Consider the following 20,588-nt stretch of genomic DNA (forward strand, 5'->3'; position numbering starts at 1 on the left):
AATCCCATAGGAATCCTCCACGGAATCTTATAGGAATCCTCCAGGGATTTTCACAGGAATTCTCCAGGGATTCCCACAGGAATCCTCCAGGTATTTCGACAGGAATCCTCCAGCAGAAATGCTTTAGATTCCCAAAGGAATCCTCCAGGTATTCCGACAGGAATCCTCCAAGGAATCCCACAGAAATCCTTTAGATTCACACAGGAATCCTCCAGGTATTCCGACAGGAATCCCATAGGAATCCTCCACGGAATCTTATAGGAATCCTCCAGGGATTTTCACAGGAATTCTCCAGGGATTCCCACAGGAATCCCCAAGAAATTCCCACAGGAATCCTCCAGGTATTTCGACAGGAATCCTCCAGGGAATCCAGCAGAAATGCTTTAGATTCCCAAAGGAATCCTCCAGGTATTCCGACAGGAATCCTCCAGGGAATCCCACATGAATCCTCCAGGTATTCCGACAGGAATCCCATAGGAATCCTCCACGGAATCTTATAGGAATCCTCCAGGGATTTTCACAGGAATTCTCCAGGGATTCCCACAGGAATCCCCAAGAAATTCCCATAGGAATCCTCCAGGGATTCCCACAGGAATCTTTTAGATTCCCACAGGAATCTTTTAGATTCCCACAGGAATCCTCCATCGATTCCCACATGAATCCGTCAGGGTTTCCCACAGAAATCCGTTAGGGTTTTTCACATGAATCCTCCAGGGATTCCCACAGGAAACCTCCAGGAATTCCCTCAGGAATCCTCCAGCGATTCCCTCAGGAATCTTCTGGGGATTCCCTCAGGAATCCTCCAGGGATTCCCACAGGAAAAATTCCTGTGGGAATTCTTGGAAGATTCCTGTGGGAATCCCTGGAGGATTCTTCCAGGGAATCCCATAGAAATCCTTTAGATTCCCACAGGAATCCTCCAGGTATTCCGACAGGAATCCCATAGGAATCCTCCAGGGAATCCCATAGGAATCCTCCAGGTATTCCGACAGGAATCCTCCAAGGAATCCCACAGAAATCCTTTAGATTCCCACAGGAATCCTCCAGGGAATCCCATAGGAATCCTCCAGGGAGTCCCATAGGAATCCTCCAGTGATTTTCACAGGAATTCTCCAGGAATTCCCAAGAGACTCCCATAGGAATCCTCCAGGGATTCCTACAGGAATCTTTTAGATTCCCACAGGAATCCACCATCGATTCCCACATGAATCCGTCAGGGTTTCCCACAGGAATCCGTTAGGGTTTTTCACATGAATCCTCCAGGGATTACCACAGGAATTCCCTCAGGAATCCTCCAGCGATTCCCTCGGGAATTCCCTCAGGAATCCTTTGGGGATTCCCTCAGGAATCTTCCGGGGATTCCCTCAGGAATCCTCCAGGGATTCCCACAGGAATCTTCCAAGAATTCCTACAGGATTTTTTCCTGTGGGAATCCCTGGAGAATTCCTGTGGGAATCCCTAGAGGACTCCTTGGGAATCCCTGAAGAATTCCTGCGGTAAATCTTCTCGGGATTTTTTAGACGTCCGAAGAGGATTCTAAGATTCCATGGAGGATTCTGTTGGGTAGGCAAGGAATGTCTCTTTCTTGGGAATTCCTGGGAACTTTTGTGGGAATCGCTCATGGATTTCTATGAGAAATTCTGAGGGAATTCCTGTCGGAATCGCTAGGGGATCCCAGCTGGAACTGCTTGGCCTGTTCTTGACAGAATCTCTGGGTTACTCATTTCGAAATCGCTTGGGGATACCTGTGGGAAATGCTATTTATTGCTAGTTGTTCTTGGGGGAATGGCTGGGGTGTTCCTGACAGAATCATCGTTTGGACTGCTTGGGGATTCCTGTCGGAATCGCTGGATTATTCTGTTAGAATTACTGAGGGATCCTTGTCGAAATCGCTGGGGTGTTCCTGTCAGAATCGCTGTTGAATCCCTATAGGTACTGCTTGAGAATTCTGGCATGAGTTGCTAGGGGATCCCAGTTGGAACTGCTTGGAGATTCCGACGTGTTCTGGGATGTTCTGTGGGAACCGTTGGCTTATTATAGTCGAAATCGCTGGGGAATCCTTTGGAAGTCAGTGGGAGCTGTGGATTTACGTGGAAATCGCTGGGGTTCGTAGATTATTTTCGGAATCGTTTAGAGGATCCCATTGGGAACCGCTTGGGGATTTCTGTAAAAATCCGTGGAGAATTCCTGTGGTAATCTGCGGAGGATTCCTGTGGGAAACTAAAGGATTTATGTGGGAATCCCTGGAGGATTCCTATGGAAATCACTGGAGGATTCCTGTAGAAGTCCCTGGAAGATTCCAGCGGGAATCTTTGGAGGATTCCTGTGGGAATCCCTGAAGGATTCTGGTGGAAATTTCCTGGAGCATTCATGTGGGAGTCCCTGGAGGATTCCTGTGGGAACAACTGTTGGGAGAACCATCCATCGTTCACACCATGAAAATCGGAAGACTGCAGTGGGCCGGACACGTAGGCAGAATGTCGAACAATACCCGGTGAAAATGGTTCTCGATCCGATAGGCACCTGTGGAAATCCCTAGAGGATTCCTTGGGAATCCCTATAGAATTCCTGCGGTAAATTTTTTTTCGGGATTTTTTTTAGAAGTCCTAAAAGGATTTTAAGATTCCATGGAGGATTCTATTGGGTATGCAAGGAATGTCTCTTTTTTGGAAATTCCTGGGAACTTTTGTGGGAATCGTTTATGGATTCCTATGTGAATTGCTAAGGTGTTCCTGTCGGAATCGCTAGGGGATCCCAGCTGGAACTGCTTGGGGTGTTCTTGTCGGATTCTCTGGGGTACTCCTGTCGAAATCGCTTGGTGATACCTGTGGGAATTGCTTGGTTATTCTTGGGGAAGCGCTGAGGTGTTGCTTTCGGAATCACCGTTGGTACTGCTTGGGGATTCCTGTGTGAATCGCCGTTATTCTGTTGGAATTACTGAGGGATCCTTGTCGAAGTTGCTGCGGTGTTTCTGTCAGAATCGCTGGGGTATTCCCGCCGAAATCGCTGGGGCATCCGTGTAGGAACAGCTGTGTCGTTGGGGTGTTTTTTTTTTGAATCACTGATGAATCCCTGCTTGAGGACTCTGGCGTGAATCGCTAGAGGATCCCAGTTGGAACTACTTGGAGATTCCTACGTGAATTGCTGGGGTGTTCTGTGGGAACCATTGGGAAATTATTGTCGAAATATTTTGGAAATCAGTGGGAGCTTCCTATGGAGCCGCATGGGGATTTCTGTGGGAAACGCTGGGGTATTCCTGTCGGAATGGCTGGGGGTCTCTGTCGGAATCGCTGGGCTATCCTGTCGAATTCGCTGGGGAATCCTTTGGCAATCGTTGAAAACTTCCTATATGTCCCGCTTGAAGATTTCCGTGGGAATCCAGTAGGAGCAGCTTGGGGATTCCAGTAGGAGCAGTTTTGGGACTCCAGGACAAGCAGCTTGGGGATTCTAGCAGAAGCAGCTTGGGGATTTTAGCAGGAGCAGATTGGAGATTCCAACAGGAGCAGCTTCGAGTAGGAGTAGGAGCAGATTCCAGTAGGATCAGCATGGGGATTCCAGTAGTAGTAGCTTGGGGACTCCAAGAAGAGCAGCTTGGGGATTCCAGCAGGAGGAGCTTGGGGATTCCAGCATGAGCAGCATGGAGATTCCTGTGATTTGTCGGGGGTTTCGAAATAGCTGCGAGCTTCCTATGGGAATACGATCGGTTTGTTTTTGTTGGTTAACGCAGCATTTGTTGTGGTCCAGCAGAGTTTGTATACGACTGTAAAACAGATGAACATTATTGCTAAAAATATTTACAATCAGAAATTTATCTGCAAACTTACCGCCAGAGTTTATTTCAAAATTGAATAATTTATTCTGGGCCAGCAGAAACCATGTGGATAAATTATTTTGTCATTTTGTTTTGTTTTACACTGAAAACCAAAACTACCCAAAAGTGGGTTGTTTGCACTCAAAACCGTGGTTTGGGCCAATAACCCAAATTTGAGTAAAATGACTTTTCTGGCACTAGGTAGTTTGCCTTTAATTCCATGTAAACAATTTACCCAAAGCTGAGTTTAGTTTATCCAAAGCGGACCTTGATCAACCCAAAATAGAGAATATTGAATTTACTCAAATTTGGGTTATTGGGCTGAGCAACCTCGGTGAGGTGTTTGCATCTTGCTCTAGTTTTGATAGCAATCATGGGAAAGAAAGGGAAAACTACCCAAATTTGGGTAAATTTTTTCTGCGATATTCTCAATAGTGCGTATATTGAACTCAAAGTTTGGGTTGATTTATCTGTCCGTGTATATAAATCTCGCAGTTACACTGAAAAAAATCATTCTATAGGCGGGCGTTTCTTTCATTTACATTAATCTCGCCGATTTTTTTTAAATCATTTGTAAATCTTTTTAAATCTTTCTGAATCTTTTGAATGTTTTATGAAATGATTCAAGTGTCTACCCCCAGGGGGTTAGACACTTGAATCTTTTGATTAATTTTTTTTTTATCATTTTTGTATTTTTTTGTAAATTTTTCTGAATCTTTTTGAATCATTTCAAATCTCGCCTGTTCAATCCCGCTCTAATTTGTTTCAGTGTACTCGTGCATCATCTGTCAAAAAGAAATCAGACTCTGCACCGAAACGGTGAAATTCCTCAGCTCCCAACGGAAAGGACATCGACGATCGACCAGCAGTGGAGTCCGATCGGTTGGTTAACTTTGTTTCAGATAAAACAAAAGATATTTTAGTTACTAGATAAAGATTGTCGCTGTCGTCGCTGTCCGGAACATCTTTTGCTGGCGAGGATAGGGGAGCTAAATGTCAAAGAAGGAAAATCCATACGATTTGACAGGTATGTACCACACATGTTTCGGACAGCAGAACAAAGGGAACAGTAGCGACAATCTTTATCTAGTAACTAAAATATCTTTTGATAAAACGTTTAGGAAATGGAAACGTTTAGGCAATCAGACGTCGTCAGCACCGGAACTCATCCGCTAAAAAATCAGCAATCCGTACCTGTTAATTACGCATAATTCGCTGCAGGTGTTTGCCAAAACGTCAAGAACCTGGACGAAAGCAGCAACAGCACCATTACACTATAAAAAAAAAATACACGAGAGGGCCGTGTGTTTTACACATGAATTTGCGCATGTTGTCAAAGCAAATCAATTTCACGTGTAAAACAAATGACATCGCTCACCCGAAACTCATCATTTGTTTATAAACAAACCACAAGGTATTAACGTGTAAAGCAAATAGAATTCGGTTGCTTGACTTGACTTTTTCACTTGTTTAATATATGACATCGAAGTATAATCGTGTTGAATTTCATTTGTATTAACGAGTGAATTTAGTGTTTCTTCCATATTTAAATAATGATGATAATTGCATAATCGTCCGGAGTCCGATTTCCGTCATCGGATCGAATTCAATTTCCAGAAACATATTTTTGCTATAACTTCAACGAATCAACAGTTGAAGTATAGGAAAGCATCTTTCGTTGGTTTTCGAACCTCTGACGGAAATCGCATTCCGGACCTATAAAATAAAATGAGATCAAGTTGATAAAAATTGCAGCCGAAGCGGGAGATTGTATTAATTATATTTAAAAACTGAATTCCATAAAACACCATTACTAGCTGCGGTCGAAGAGTTTGTTCACGAGCAGGTAAGTGCTTTAATCTTCTGACATCTGCAATCGATGAATCAGGTTCTTATCCACACAGATAACCAACAAGTTCAAATTCCATTTAAAAGAATTGGTGTCAATGAACGTGATCGCTTCGGTGCTGATGTCTACCAGCGGGAAACCGTCACGAAGTACGTACATCGTAAAGGGTAGTCGGAAGAAGCTGGTATTGAGGATTCATCTTCGGCGTATATCAGTAAATATCACGTCATCCTCTTTATTGATACCCCGCAGAAGCAGGAAGGGAACATGCAATACATAAAAAAGTACCAAGTTAGTATTCTTCGAATCAACTAAACGTGAATGAGGAGTCACAGCGGGTCAGCCGGTTAGTCCAGAAAAAGAACATTAATTTAGAAATAATAAAACTTTAGAACTGTAGAGAAATATTTATACTTATATATTAAATTCATTAAGTTTTCTTTTGTGTTAGTATTAATTTCAAACCCAAAGGAAATCGCATTCCGGATGTATCAATTGAAATAAATTATTAATTGGAGAACCAAAAAATGGACTTTTTTCTCGTTCACTTACAACGCCAAACGATTTTAGACGGAAGTTAAATAAAGTAGATTTTGAGAAAATCTTTGTAGATTTGTAGGCATTCATAAATATATTGTTTAAATTAATTAAATCAAATATTGTACTTGTGTTTACCTGAATCAGCAGTTTTGCTTTATTTTATTTATTTATTTGCCTCATCCACATTTTACGGAAGCTTTCAGTGCCTTCTGCCCTCCTGGTCACTGCTCGGGTTACTGAATAATAAATTGCCCCTTCCTTCCACTATCGTTTTACATGTGTGATTTAACATTTATATAGAAACACGAATAAATTGTTCATAATAAATAATCAAACATGGTATTTTTCTTCTTTATAGAAGTGAAATTTAATGTAAAGTTAGTTCACTACAGCTGCTAATTGCAACTCTTTCGAAACATACTTGAACATGTGCGATTTTATTGAAATAATGACACATTGTTCGTCTAAATGCATACTGAAATTCGTTTGAATGGATTCATAACATGTTTTAGATAAACATATGACATCGTGGTGTATCAAGTATGGAATTTTCTATTTACATTGATGTTTGAATTGTGTTTGCGAAGAACATCTCAGTTATGTGAAATACAAAAAGATATTTTAGTTACTAGATAAAGATTGTCGCTGTCGTCGCTGTCCGGAACATCTTTTGCTGGCGAGGATAGGGGAGCTAAATGTCAAAGAAGGAAAATCCATACGATTTGACAGGTATGTACCACACATGTTTCGGACAGCAGAACAAAGGGAACAGTAGCGACAATCTTTATCTAGTAACTAAAATATCTTTTGAAATACACCATACTTGATGGTGTAACATGGAATGAAATGTCCACATTTTGAAACACACGAGTCGAACGTGTATTTGTTATGAATATTCATGGATATGCATATCATAATGTAGTGTATCAGTAATGGATTCTGTCATAAACATTGACATTTGATCTGAGAGTGTGAAGAACTTCGTGTTGATGTGGATTGCACTAGACTTGATGGTGTAAGCGGATTGAAAATATCCATATTCCGAAAAACATTAATCGAACGTGTATTTTTTTATCAGTGTATGCTGGATTTCAGTGCACTGAAAACCAAAACTACCCAAAAGTGGGTTGTTTGCACTCAAAACCGTAGTTGGGGCCAATAACCCAAATTTGAGTAAAATGACTTTTCTTGCACTAGGTAGTTTGCCTTTAATCCCATGTAAACAATTTACCCAAAGCTGAGTTTAATTTATCCAAAGCGAACCTTGATCAACCCAAAATAGAGAATATTGCATTTACTCAAATTTGGGTTATTGGGCTGAGCAACCTCGGTGAGGTGTTTGCATCTTGCTCTAGTTTTGATAGCAATCATGGGAAAGAAAGGGAAAACTACCCAAATTTGGGTAAATTTTTTCTGCGATATTCTCATCAGTGCGTATATTGAACTCAAAGTTTGGGTTGATTTATCTGTCCGTGTGGGTTTTTCCAGCAGGCGGTAGTGGAATGCGTTCGGAAGTCCATGGCCGACAACTACCGAAAGGATGCCGCGTTCGGGTCGATAGATTCCAGCAAGGTGCACTTGCGCTATTCGCGAATACGAAAGTAATGTCTCTACTCACTCTTATGGCAAAATCTCATTGCTATCTGTCAGACTGTGCGTGAAACATGGCCGCCAATCACCCATTCTTGTTCCTCCACAGTAAAATCCCATAAGGAACTGTCAGACTGTGCGTGAAGCATTTACCTTCGTAGTCGCGAATGCCCAGGTAGTGGTGATCAACATCGAGAAACAGAGCGAGACATCGCGGAGTGTGATCCATCTTCTAAAAGTTCTGCTGGACAAAAGTCGAGAGTTGAATTCGGCTGGTCTGCACGACAGTCTGATTTGTTTGCGAAACTTCCTTGATTTCTACATCCACAAGAAGGACGAACTTATGGCCGCCAACAGCAGGTTATTATTTATACTTCTATAATATTTTTATATTTTTCTTCTATATATATTTATACTTCTTATTCATTTTATAATGCTTTACGATCCCTACAGCGGGCACACCCGATCCAGACAGGAATCGTCTCCCGTTTCTCGAAACAGAAGCATGTTGCAGTCGGCCGTGGCGTGAAGATCCGCTGGTGCACTGTTGCAACTACCGGTTCAACGGGGTTCACGCCAAGTGCTCAACCAAACGGCGCGAGCAACGGAAGTTGGCGGTACAGCATCGAGCGGTATCAGTAACAGCAGCAGTTCAGCCACGGCTCTGAGTAAACGGTTTCCAGTCTGTGTCGAACTGCTATAGGGACGCAGTTGGGGAATTTCGATATGTATCGGAATCCAACCGTCACGGCGTTCGGGGAGCAGTCCGGCGAGGAAGAAGACGTGTATTTTAGTTGCAGTGATTCCGAACTAGAGAGCGATTCCAATTTGGATGACCAAAACGTGACTTATTAGACACCTCCATCGAGTCCTTTGTTTTTCTCGAACAAATCAAACGAATTCGATTTAACCACTTTGTTACGTTCAGGTGAGGACAAAGCGATGCTGAGTGCGGACGAAGACCAGTTCCTTGATGTGGAATAACGTGGAGATGATTTTAGAAGCAGTGGTAGTGGGAGCGGTAGCAGTGATGGCACAAAGAAACGTTACAAATTATTTATTGAGGGGCAGGAACCAAGCAAGCAGAACGTGGATGTGTTGAATGTGCTCGAAGAGTGTTCGATAGACAGAGGCAAGTTTCCTCATGTGCACGAATGGCGCAAGGCAATGCCTGAGTTGTCCGTGGGGGAGAGGGACAGATTATCCTCAAACACGCAGGAGTGTCGAAGGCGAGCAACCTTCAACTGTGGCATATCGCTAGGAAATATCAACAACAGCAATGGTAACTTAACCAATACCTCCTTCGAATGACGACTAAGCCTGATGAATGTTGCCGGTGGTATGCTCAATCAACGAGTGGATCCGGCACCGTCTTCGTTGTTACAGCTTTACGTTCGTATTGAGCATTCGTTCTCGCTTTAATTGATTCAATTCAGAGAAAAAGATTTTTGTTTTCTTACTCGGGCAGGATCGTGAAGGTGCTATGTCTGTATCAGTGGCGTAGCCAGAAAATTGGTCTGGGGGGGGTTTTCTGAACAATTTTTTTTTCGAAAAAAAAATTTTCTTCCAAAAAAATTGTCTTTAGGGGGGGTTTTATGCCCAAAACCACCCCCGTGGCTACGCCACTGGTCTGTATTAATTCGTTGTTTTATTTATATTTATATTAGAATTAACCTGCCAAAAAACAAACGACGAAACGCTACGTTACGTATACTGAAAAGTCACAAAGAAACTGTAAATTCCTCAGTATCGCCGCTCGACATAAAACCAGCTAGTTTGAAGAAACAGTGTCTATTTTGAAACGTGATGAGTCTTATGTACCTTTTTTTACAGTTAACATAATTATTTAGAACTTTGTAAGCGATATAAACGATTACCTATTGAATACATCATATGGTGGGGGTTCTGCCAATCCGCACCAAGCGGCCTTTTAATTGACTTGTGATATTTTGTCCGTAAAAAGAAAAAAAAATCATTTCATATCAATTCGTAAGTACATTTGTTGTAGGATATCGGCAATTATGGGATTGAAGGATATGCGATTGGCGATTTGCCGTTGCAAGAAAAAGAAGAAGCAGAATGTCGCGCATTCGAAAAATTAGCACGGGAAAGAATAGGAAGAAAATTTTAAAACACTTCTCAAAAATTCAAGAAGTAATTTAATTAAAAATGGATTTCAGCGCGGGGTTGTCTACTCATCTGTAAAAACAAAATTCCCTGATTGTTCCAGGTACTTTTCATAAATTTCCAGGTAAAAATAAACGTGTCACATATAGATTTTTGCAGATTCATAATCAATTCATACAAATAAATATTGCGAAAAACGCTTTTTAAAAGAAAAGGCCACCGCCTAACTGGATTTCAAACAACGAGTTCCATCGTCGTTTTTACCAGAGTCCTGAAATGGTGAGACACCGGCAATTTTGGCGTAATCGATTATAATTTTACGACAGCAATAAGAACTATAATATAATGGAGGGGTCAACAAGTTGAGCGATTAATTAGTTAAAACGATTTCAGGCAGATTCAAATACCTATAACGAAATATTAATTGTATTTTTAATTTCTTTATTACTGTATGACTTTTATATATAAGATTAAGGTCAACACTTATTTTAATTGTATTTAATCGTCTTGAAATTGTTTAGTTTAATAGGAAAAGCCTCTACGAATTATTCTAAATGTTTTTATTTCTAATTTCGGGAATTCTATGGGAATTTTCTTCCATATATTCTTTAATAAATACCTCCAGGAATTCCATCGCAAGTTCATCCAGAAGTTGCAGTAGCCTGTCATCAAAAATTTCTTTAGAAATACCATCGCAAGTTCTTCCAGGTATTCCTTCAAAAACTCATCTGGAATTCCTTTGGAAATCCTCCGAAAATGAATTCAAAAATTCCCTCAAAAAGGATTTTAAGAATTGCTTCGGAATTTCCCTCAGGAATTACTTCGGAATTTCCCTCAGGAATTACTTCGGAACTTCCTCCAGGATTTCATTCGAAAATTCCTTTACAAAAACTTTAGAAAACTTCAAGGAATAGTTCCGGAAATTCCTTGAAAAATTTCTTCAGAGATTCCTATGTTATTTTTTTGGAAATTCCTCCTTTGAAAACTTCTTGCGAACATCTCTCGGAAATACATTCGTAAAATAGTTTGGAGATTTCTTCAGAAGGTTTTTAAAAATTCTTGAAGAATTTCTATAGAAATTTCTTTGGAAATTTATTTGAGAATTCTGTCGAAAATTTTCTAAGGAATTCCACTGGAATTTAGAAAACTTCTGAATTTCTTCGGGAATTCCTTCAGAACTCTTAAGGAAATTTCTTTAGAAAATCATTTGGGGATTCCTTCGTAAATTTCCATACAAGTCTTAACAGAAATTGCTTTAGCAATTTTTTCGGAAGTGTTGATAGAAATTCCTTTGAAAACTCCTTCCAGTTCCCTTAAAAATGTCAAAAGTATAAGATTGTTAATTTCGCTCCTGTTCTCGTAACCAACATCTAGTTTGCTTGGATCCTAGCAGTCAACGTACCGGTACTATTAGTGTCTAACCGATATTGGTGATGAAACCAAAGATGCACTACAAGATGATGGACAACAAACAGCTTATTGAAGTTCCGGATATTCCTACGAAAATTCCTTTAAAGATTACTTCGGGAATTTCTTTACGAATTCCTTTGGAAATTTCAATAAATTCTTTCAGGAGTTTCTTCGAAAACTATTTCTGGAATCCCTAAAGTAAATTGTTCCAGGTATTTCTTTGTTTAGCATCTCTTCCAGAAATTTCTTTGAACCTTCGGAAATCCTTTAAGGAATTCCTTCAGAAATTTCTTCAGAATTTCCATAGAAATTCTTTTCAAAATTTCTTCGAGAATCTATTCAGAAATATATTATGAAAATTATTTTGGAATCCTTTTGAGGAATTCTTCGAAAATTCTTCAGGAATTCGTTCGAGAATACCTTTAGAAATTTCTTTGGGAAATCCATTAGGAATTCCTTCAAAAATTCTTTCAAAAGTTCCTTTAGCAAAATTCCTTCACAAATTCCTCTAGATTTTTTTTAATCCTTCTAGGTTCTCCTTCAAAAATTCCCTGAAGAATCCATTTGGGAATTCTTCCAAGAACTCTTTCGTGGGCTCAAATAGAATTCCTGGAAATTCCTCCAGGAATAATTTAGAAAATTACGCTTATAACTCCTATGGTCACAAAAATTCCTTCGAAAATTTATAAAGTAATTCCTTCGGAAGAGAATTTACGAAGCAATCCCCAATTAATTTCCCGAATAAATCCCTAGATTTCTCCAGAAATTGCTTAGGTAATTTTTCCAGGATTTTTTTTGAAAGTGGTAAAACGTTTTGTTAGATAGGCACAACGGTTCATAGACGTTCAATCATGAGTTTCACCGGGCTATCTGTGGAGAAAAGTGTATGGATTAGTGGTAAACATATGGTATGCCTTCGTAAATTCCTTCAGGAATTCTTTCCGCATACTCTTCAGTGATTTTAAAATTCTATATTGAAATTGGCTATATTTCTGAAATTCTATATTAAAAACGACCATAGCAGAATTGGAAATATGAGTTGGCTGATCACCGGAGTAGACAGCTCGGTTTCATATTTCCCTGCATCACCAATTCGTGATTTTTTTACTAGGACGGGAATCAAACCCACACTTCACATTACTTGCGCCTAGACGACTGACATCGCTAACCGCATCATATCGCCACGTAGCTCACGAGTACAAATAATGTAAATAATGAATTAGTTAGAATGAAAAATATCGTTTGTAGGTTAGAATGAAACAACGTTCTTTCATCTAGTTCTATTAAAAAAAGTTAAAATAAAGTATAGTTTATTGATGAATACATATCGACTTTGAAAATTGTTGTTCCTTGGGTTTTTATTGTTAAATTGTCTTTAGATCCCGTCTACAGAATGGATCATCATGATGATCTCCGATAGGTGGCGAGCCAATCTAGATCCTTTTGCTACTCCTGCAATTTGAGTAGATTCGCCAGTCTTCAAGGATTGCGACCATCGACAACTCATTGAGAAAGAAGTGGGCAGCGCTGCTGCTGCGGCTGGAGATTCGATAATCCTGCAATCTGACCGTGACTAGTGCTGTGCTTTGCATTGGAGGACACGTTCTCGTAGGAGTAGGCCGGAACGTTAAAATCGGTTCCGGTTTTTGCGGATTAATGTTGCTGAAAACGAAAAAAAAAGAGATAATGCTGATGAGGATCAATGATATGTATTTAAGATGATTCATTGAAGATAATTTGTAGTTATTTTGCTATTATCAACGTAGTCCCGGGCCTGGGCCTAGGTGCGATGTCTCAACAGATGTACATTACGTAATGACGGAAAAAAGAAGATGAAACATTCAGACAAGGCTCGTTTATATGTAAAGGTTGAACGACCTCGTTAGTAGATGGGAATAGCCAGCGAGGGGAGGGGGAAAGCATATTTTCAGTGCAAAAAGTAAACAAACCAGCATAAATTCCATACAAAAATCCAAGATGGCTGTCTTGGGGATATTGGCAAGTCAGATCACCCCCCCCCCATTATACGCACCCTGCATTCAAAAGCAAACATATACGAACTATGTTTCAAATAAGCGTTGTAAAATGTCATTAACATTACTTTGTTTATGCACAACATGTGAAAGATTTAGTTTGAAAAATGCATTGGAGGGTAACCACTTCCTTCGGTGGAGTTTGATCCCACGACCCTCCCTCGTCCTGCGTAGCTTAGCGGGTACTTATGAGACCAAATTCCAAACATCAGGCACAAAGCCGAGCTCTGAAAATCTATATTTAGAAACCAACTCTCTCATATGTATTGTTTCTACAAATGTCAACCGAGCGCAATTGCTGATGAAGTATGCGTGTAGCGGCCATACAATACAAAATACTCATCCTACTCGGTGAGAGCTTTTATATTTGGATTTAATGTTGAATGGTTAATTTCTTCGCCTATTGTTAAACGCACGTGCATTTCTTATGGAAGTTTAACAATAGTTGACAAAATTAGCCGTTCAACATTTGGCGGTTTCACCTAACTATCATTTTTTTTTTGTTCGGGATGAACCGCTGCGTCCACTACATTAAACTTTTGTTCCAATGCGAATCGCTAGAGGGTTCCATTGGGAATCCCTGGAGGATGCCATTAGGAATCTCTGAAGGATTTTATTGGGGATCATTGGAAAAATCCATTTTGGCTTCCTAGAGGATCATATGGGGTTTTATGGTAATTTCATTGCGAATCCCTGAAGCATTTCGTTGGGAATTTCTGAAGGATTTAATTGAGGATTTCTGAAGGATTCAATTGAGTTTCATGGGGAATTTCATTGGGATTCATGGGAAATTTAATTGAGATTCCCACGTGGATTCCATCGGCAATCCCTGCAGGATGCCACTGGAAATCCTTGGAGGACTCCATTGAGAATCCCTGGAGGATTGAATTGGAAATCACTGGAAGATTTCATTGAAGATCACTAGAGGATTCCATCGGAAATCCCTGGAGGATTTAATTGTGAATGCCTGGAGGATTCTATCGCAAATCCCTAGAGGATTCCATTGGAAATCCCTGGAATTACATTGGTAATCCCTTAAGGATTCCATTGGGAATTCCTGGAGGATTCCATTGGGAATCCTTGGAGGATTCCATTGGGAATGCCCGGAGGATTCCATTGGGAATCCCTGGAGGATTCCATAGGGAATCCCTGGAGGATTCCATTGGGAATCCCTGGAGGATGGAGGACCTGAGTAACATTTTTTTCATGATTTAATTTGAGTATTGCAATCAAAAGCTTTCATGCTGTTCTGTTGATTGCGCTATTCAAATTAATTCATGAAAAAAATGTTACTTAGGTCCTTTTGAAAAGTTAAGCGAGAATTCCTGGAGGATTCCATTGGGAATGACGGAGGATTCCATTGGGAATCCCTGGAGGAATTCATTGGGTATTCCTAGAGGATTCCATTGCGAATGCCTGGAGGATTCCATTAAGAATCCCTGGAGGATTCCATTGGGAATCCCTGGAGGATTCCATTGGGAATCCCTGGAGGATTCCATTGGGAATCCCTGGAGGATTCCATTGGGAATCCCTGGAGGATTCCATTGGAAATCCCTGAAGGATTCCATTGGGAATGCCCGGAGGATTCCATTGGGAATCCCTGGAGGAATTCATTGGGATTTGCTGGAGGATTCCATTGGGAATCCCTGGAGGATTCCATTGGGAATCCCTAGAGGATTCCATTGGGAATCCCTGGAGGATTCCATTGGGAATCCATGGAGGATTCCATTGGGAATGCCCGGAGGATTCCATTGGGAGTCCCTGGAGGAATTCATTGGGATTTGCTGGAGGATTCCATTGGGAATCCCTGGAGGATTCCATTGGGAATCCCTGGAGGATTCCATTGGGAATCCCTGGAATTACATTGGTAATCCCTTAAGGATTCCATTGGGAATTCCTGGAGGATTCCATTGGGAATCCTTGGAGGATTCCATTGGGAATGCCCGGAGGATTCCATTGGGAATCCCTGGAGGATTCCATTGGGAATCCCTGGAGGATTCCATTGGGAATCCCTGGAGGATTCCATTGGGAATCCCTGGAGGATTCCATTGGGAATCCCTGGAGGAATTCTCGCTTAACTTTTCAAAAGGACCTGAGTAACATTTTTTTCATGATTTAATTTGAGTATTGCAATCAAAAGCTTTCATGCTGTTCTGTTGATTGCGCTATTCAAATTAATTCATGAAAAAAATGTTACTTAGGTCCTTTTGAAAAGTTAAGCGAGAATTCCTGGAGGATTCCATTGGGAATGACGGAGGATTCCATTGGGAATCCCTGGAGGAATTCATTGGGTATTCCTAGAGGATTCCATTGCGAATGCCTGGAGGATTCCATTGGGAATCCCTGGAGGATTCCATTGGGAATCCCTGGAGGATTCCATTGGGAATCCCTGGAGGATTCCATTGGAAATCCCTGAAGGAATCCATTGGGAATGCCCGGAGGATTCCATTGGGAATCCCTGGAGGAATTCATTGGGATTTGCTGGAGGATTCCATTGGGAATCCCTGGAGGATTCCATTGGGAATCCCTAGAGGATTCCATTGGGAATCCCTGGAGGATTCCATTGGGAATCCATGGAGGATTCCATTGGGAATGCCCGGAGGATTCCATTGGGAGTCCCTGGAGGAATTCATTGGGATTTGCTGGAGGATTCCATTGGGAATCCCTGGAGGATTCCATTGGGAATCCCTGGAATTACATTGGTAATCCCTTAAGGATTCCATTGGGAATTCCTGGAGGATTCCATTGGGAATCCTTGGAGGATTCCATTGGGAATGCCCGGAGGATTCCATTGGGAATCCCTGGAGGATTCCATTGGGAATCCCTGGAGGAATTCTCGCTTAACTTTTCAAAAGGACCTGAGTAACATTTTTTTCATGATTTAATTTGAGTATTGCAATCAAAAGCTTTCATGCTGTTCTGTTGATTGCGCTATTCAAATTAATTCATGAAAAAAATGTTACTTAGGTCCTTTTGAAAAGTTAAGCGAGAATTCCTGGAGGATTCCATTGGGAGTCCCTGGAGGAATTCATTGGGAATGCCCGGAGGATTACATTGGGAGTCCCTGGAGGAATTCATTGGGATTTGCTGGAGGATTCCATTGGGAATCCCTGGAGGATTCCATTGGGAATCCCTGGAGGATTCCATTGGGAATCCCTGGAGGATTCCATTGGGAATCCCTGGAGGATTCCATTGGGAATGCCCGGAGGATTACATTGGGAGTCCCTGGAGGAATTCATTGGGATTTGCTGGAGGATTCCATTGGGAATCCCTGGAGGATTCCATTGGGAATCCCTGGAGGATTCCATTGGGAATCCCTGGAGGATTCCATTGGGAATCCCTGGAGGATCCCATTGGGAATCCCTGGAGGATTCCATTGGGAATCCCTGGAGGATTCCATTGGGAATGCCCGGAGGATTCCATTGAGAATCCCTGGAGGATTCCATTGGGAATCCCTGGAGGATTCTATTGGGAATCCCTGGAGGATTCCATTGGGAATCCCTGGAGGATTCCATTGGGAATCCCTGGAGGATTCTATTGGGAATCCCTGGAGGATTCCATTGGGAATCCCTGGAGGATTCCATTGGGAATCCCTGGAGGATTCCATTGGGAATCCCTGGAGGATTCCATTGGGAATCCCTGGAGGATTCCATTGGGAATCCCTGGAGGATTCCATTGGGAATCCCTGGAGGATTCCATTGGGAATCCCTGGAGGATTCCATTGGGAATCCCTGGAGGATTCCATTGGGAATCCCTGGAGGATTCCATTGGGAATCCCTGGAGGATTCCATTGGGAATCCCTGGAGGATTCCATTGGGAACCCCTGGAGGATTCCATTGGGAATCCCTGGAGGATTCCATTGGGAATCCCTGGAGGATTCCATTGGGAATCCCTGGAGGATTCCATTGGGAATCCCTGGAGGATTCCATTGGGAATCCCTGGAGGATTCCATTGGGAATCCCTGGAGGATTCCATTGGGAATCCCTGGAGGATTCCATTGGGAATCCCTGGAGGATTCCATTGGGAATCCCTGGAGGATTCCATTGGGAATCCCTGGAGGATTCCATTGGGAATCCCTGGAGGATTCCATTGGGAATCCCTGAAGGATTCCATTGGGAATCCCTGAAGGATTCCATTGGGAATCCCTGAAGGATTCCATTGGGAATCCCTGAAGGATTCCATTGGGAATCCCTGAAGGATTCCATTGGGAATCCCTGAAGGATTCCATTGGGAATCCCTGAAGGATTCCATTGGGAATCCCTGGAGGATTCCATTGGGAATCCCTGGAGGATTCCATTGGGAATCCCTGGAGGATTCCATTGGGAATCCCTGGAGGATTCCATTGGGAATCCCTGGAGGATTCTTTGTGGATGCTTTGGATGTTGCTGGGGGATTTTATTGGGAAATCTGGAGGACTCCATTGAGGGTTTCTGGTTCTCTGCCAGGGAGATTTCCTGGGGGATTCATTGTGGATCCCTGAAGGATTCCATCGGAGGTTCCATTCTGGAGAATTTCATTGGGAATGCTTGGAAGATTTCTTTGGGAATCCCTGGAGGATTCCATTGGGAATCCCTGGAGGATTCCATTGGGAATCCCTGGAGGATTCCATTGTGAGTCTCTGGAGGATTCCATTGGGAATACCTGGAGGATTCCATTGGGAATCCCTGGAGGATGCTTTGGATGTTGCTGGGGGATTTTATTGGGAAATCTGGAGGACTCCAGATTTCTGGTTCTCTGCCAGGGAGATTTCCTGGGGGATTCATTGTGGATCCCTGAAGGATTCCATCGGAGGTTCCATTCTGGAGAATTTCATTGGGTGTCTTTAATAATTTTTGATTATCCCATAACGTTTGTGTGGCCCTTTAAATTTGTCCAAAAGTACATTGCCTAAAAATATAGAATCTATTGTTAAAGAATTAAATCTCTCCACAATGTTACCTGTCATTTGAATGACATTTTTTTCCTTTAGGAATCCCTGAAGGATTTTATTGAGTTTTTTCACAGCACTGTATTTGGAATCAATTTAGTTTGACATTTGGAATACCTGGAGGATTATGTTTGGATTCCGTGAAGGGTTATATTCGAAATCCTTGAAGAATCTTTCGATATCCCTAGCGAGTTGCTACTAGAATCCAGTCGGAATCGCTAAACGGAATCCCTTAAGAATTCAATTCGGAAACCTCGTAAACTCTATTCGGAATCTCTGAAGGATTTTATTGGAATCCACAAAGAATTCTATTGAAAACCCTAAAGAATGTTATAAAGAATTTCAGAACGATATTTATTTGGGAATCTATTAGGGATTCTATTCTATAAAAATCCGTGAAAGGTGAAAGGCCTTAGGTATTCCTAAAAGATTATATTCGAACCCACTGAGTGATGCAGTTCGAAACTCTGGAGGGTCTCCTATCACTCCTAGCGAAGTCAATGTAAGACATTCAAATGGAAGCGTCTTATAAGACTATACACATTGCTCCTTGTTATACTCAGCGCATCTCAGGGCAGTGGCCAATCTGATAGCCCGACGTTGTGTCTATTCGGTCACCAAGCTACTCCTTCCTTCGGCTTTAACGGGAAATCTATTTTGGGTTCCTTCTTTCTCTAGTCTATCTTCATTTTAACGCGGTTCCTCGTTTCGTGGTTGTCCGCCTCTAACTTGTTGTTCAAGGCACATTTCCAGGTTACGTTCGATCATGCTTCAAAACTAAGTCGCGAGTAATATTACGAGTGCTGATCACTTTTCGTGATACATGTAAAGATCATGAATAAAATGGAATAATGCATTATTTATTTATATAATTTTAACACCACCAGGGAAAACTTGGCCAAGTACCCATTGCACATTTCTTTCTCATTCGACAACCACCATAATTTGTGATATCATTCAATGGAATCTTACCGGGAATTATGAGAAGAATATGCATCACAATCATGAATAAAAAGATATTCTAGTTACAGGAGGATATGCACTACATGATGTAATTTAATTAGATAAGCTTTTCCCCCACGAAGCGTCTTGTGGACGTGGTGTATAGAAAAGGAATCGATAACTTACATGAACAATGTAATATGTGCCGCCCGGAAAACGGGCAGCATGTCCTGATGGGACGCAAGACAAGAGCAGAGCCAAAGCGTTACAAACCTTGTTCAACCGGTGACATCAGGGAAACCGGATTGATCGACGAATAGATGTTGCCATTGGATCAATCTGCCGACTAGCAGGCTCTGCAGGAAAAATTTATAATCCACGAACAAATCATTCGAAGTACGTGGGGTGCATTTCTTGCGACGGCATCCACCTGAAGCTCACATAAATATTCCGTGTATAGTAGAAAATCGAAAATTTGTTTTAAATAAAATGAAATATCTGCAGTTATCAGACGTCGCAACTCATTTTTGATTAGTGCGCATGATAGTACATCCATGCGTGCATACGCGAGGAGAAGTGGATGAACGCTGTCATCAGAGGAAAAGTAGAATCACTGAAATTTAACACGGCAAGGTATAGCCAATGGAATTGAAAATAATTTTAAAAATTACAAACAGAGATTTTTTTGAAAATGATTTATTAGGCGGGATTAGAAATTCAATTAAGATTAACAGTAGTAGCATCTCCGGAATCATTTCAAGAAAAAACTTCATTGTCATTAACAATCAAATTAATATATGTATAATGTAGACAATAAAAATTCTAACCTCATGCTATAAATTATTTATAAATAAATTTTATTTTGAAATTTTGAAAATTATTTTGAAAGCTGCATTCCATACCTCACTGTGAAATTTTTTTCACGATTCTACTTTTTCTTTTGATGATAGAATTCATTCTTCTCTTAGCGTATGATGGGGACTACTAATGAAATATTTCAAATTGTCACGACTCGCGTCGCAGCGCGAGTGCTCAATCGCGCGGTCCGGTTTGGTGGCGGCCCGACAATATATAATAAATACCTAGCGGAAGATCATTCAAACCGAACCTGAAAGAAAAAAAAAAAAGATCGAAATTAGGTGAAAACTGTTATAAAATTTTCTAGGTTATCTTACCTTATCACCCACGAAGGGACATTCCTGATTCTTGAGAACACCGGATCTGTGGGAACACCTCCAGAAGAATCGAGAATGCCCTTGGCATCCTACGGGATCCTCGGGGCTGCAGCACGACCGCACGACTCGACAGCATCACCGAAAACAACAACTATCAGAGTTGTTTTTTGTTTTGTTTCTTCCA

At 41.4% G+C, this 20,588-nt stretch overlaps 1 long non-coding RNA gene and 1 pseudogene across 1 annotated transcript; one reads left to right on the plus strand and one right to left on the minus strand.

Moving 5' to 3' along the window:
* Positions 1-981: 981 nt before the first annotated feature.
* LOC134215694 (uncharacterized) lies at positions 982-3,897 on the minus strand. Its single transcript, XR_009980275.1, has 3 exons — positions 3,825-3,897; positions 2,884-3,760; positions 982-2,825 (listed from the first exon to the last, which is right to left on the minus strand). It is a non-coding gene; the product is annotated as an uncharacterized LOC134215694 (long non-coding RNA).
* Positions 3,898-7,718: 3,821 nt separating this feature from the next.
* Positions 7,719-12,667, plus strand: LOC134209468 (ankyrin repeat and LEM domain-containing protein 2 homolog; annotated as a pseudogene).
* The last annotated feature ends 7,921 nt before the right edge of the window (positions 12,668-20,588 follow it).

This window comes from Armigeres subalbatus, chromosome 2, assembly GCF_024139115.2.
Source record: "Armigeres subalbatus isolate Guangzhou_Male chromosome 2, GZ_Asu_2, whole genome shotgun sequence".
NCBI classification, from domain to species: domain Eukaryota; kingdom Metazoa; phylum Arthropoda; class Insecta; order Diptera; family Culicidae; genus Armigeres; species Armigeres subalbatus.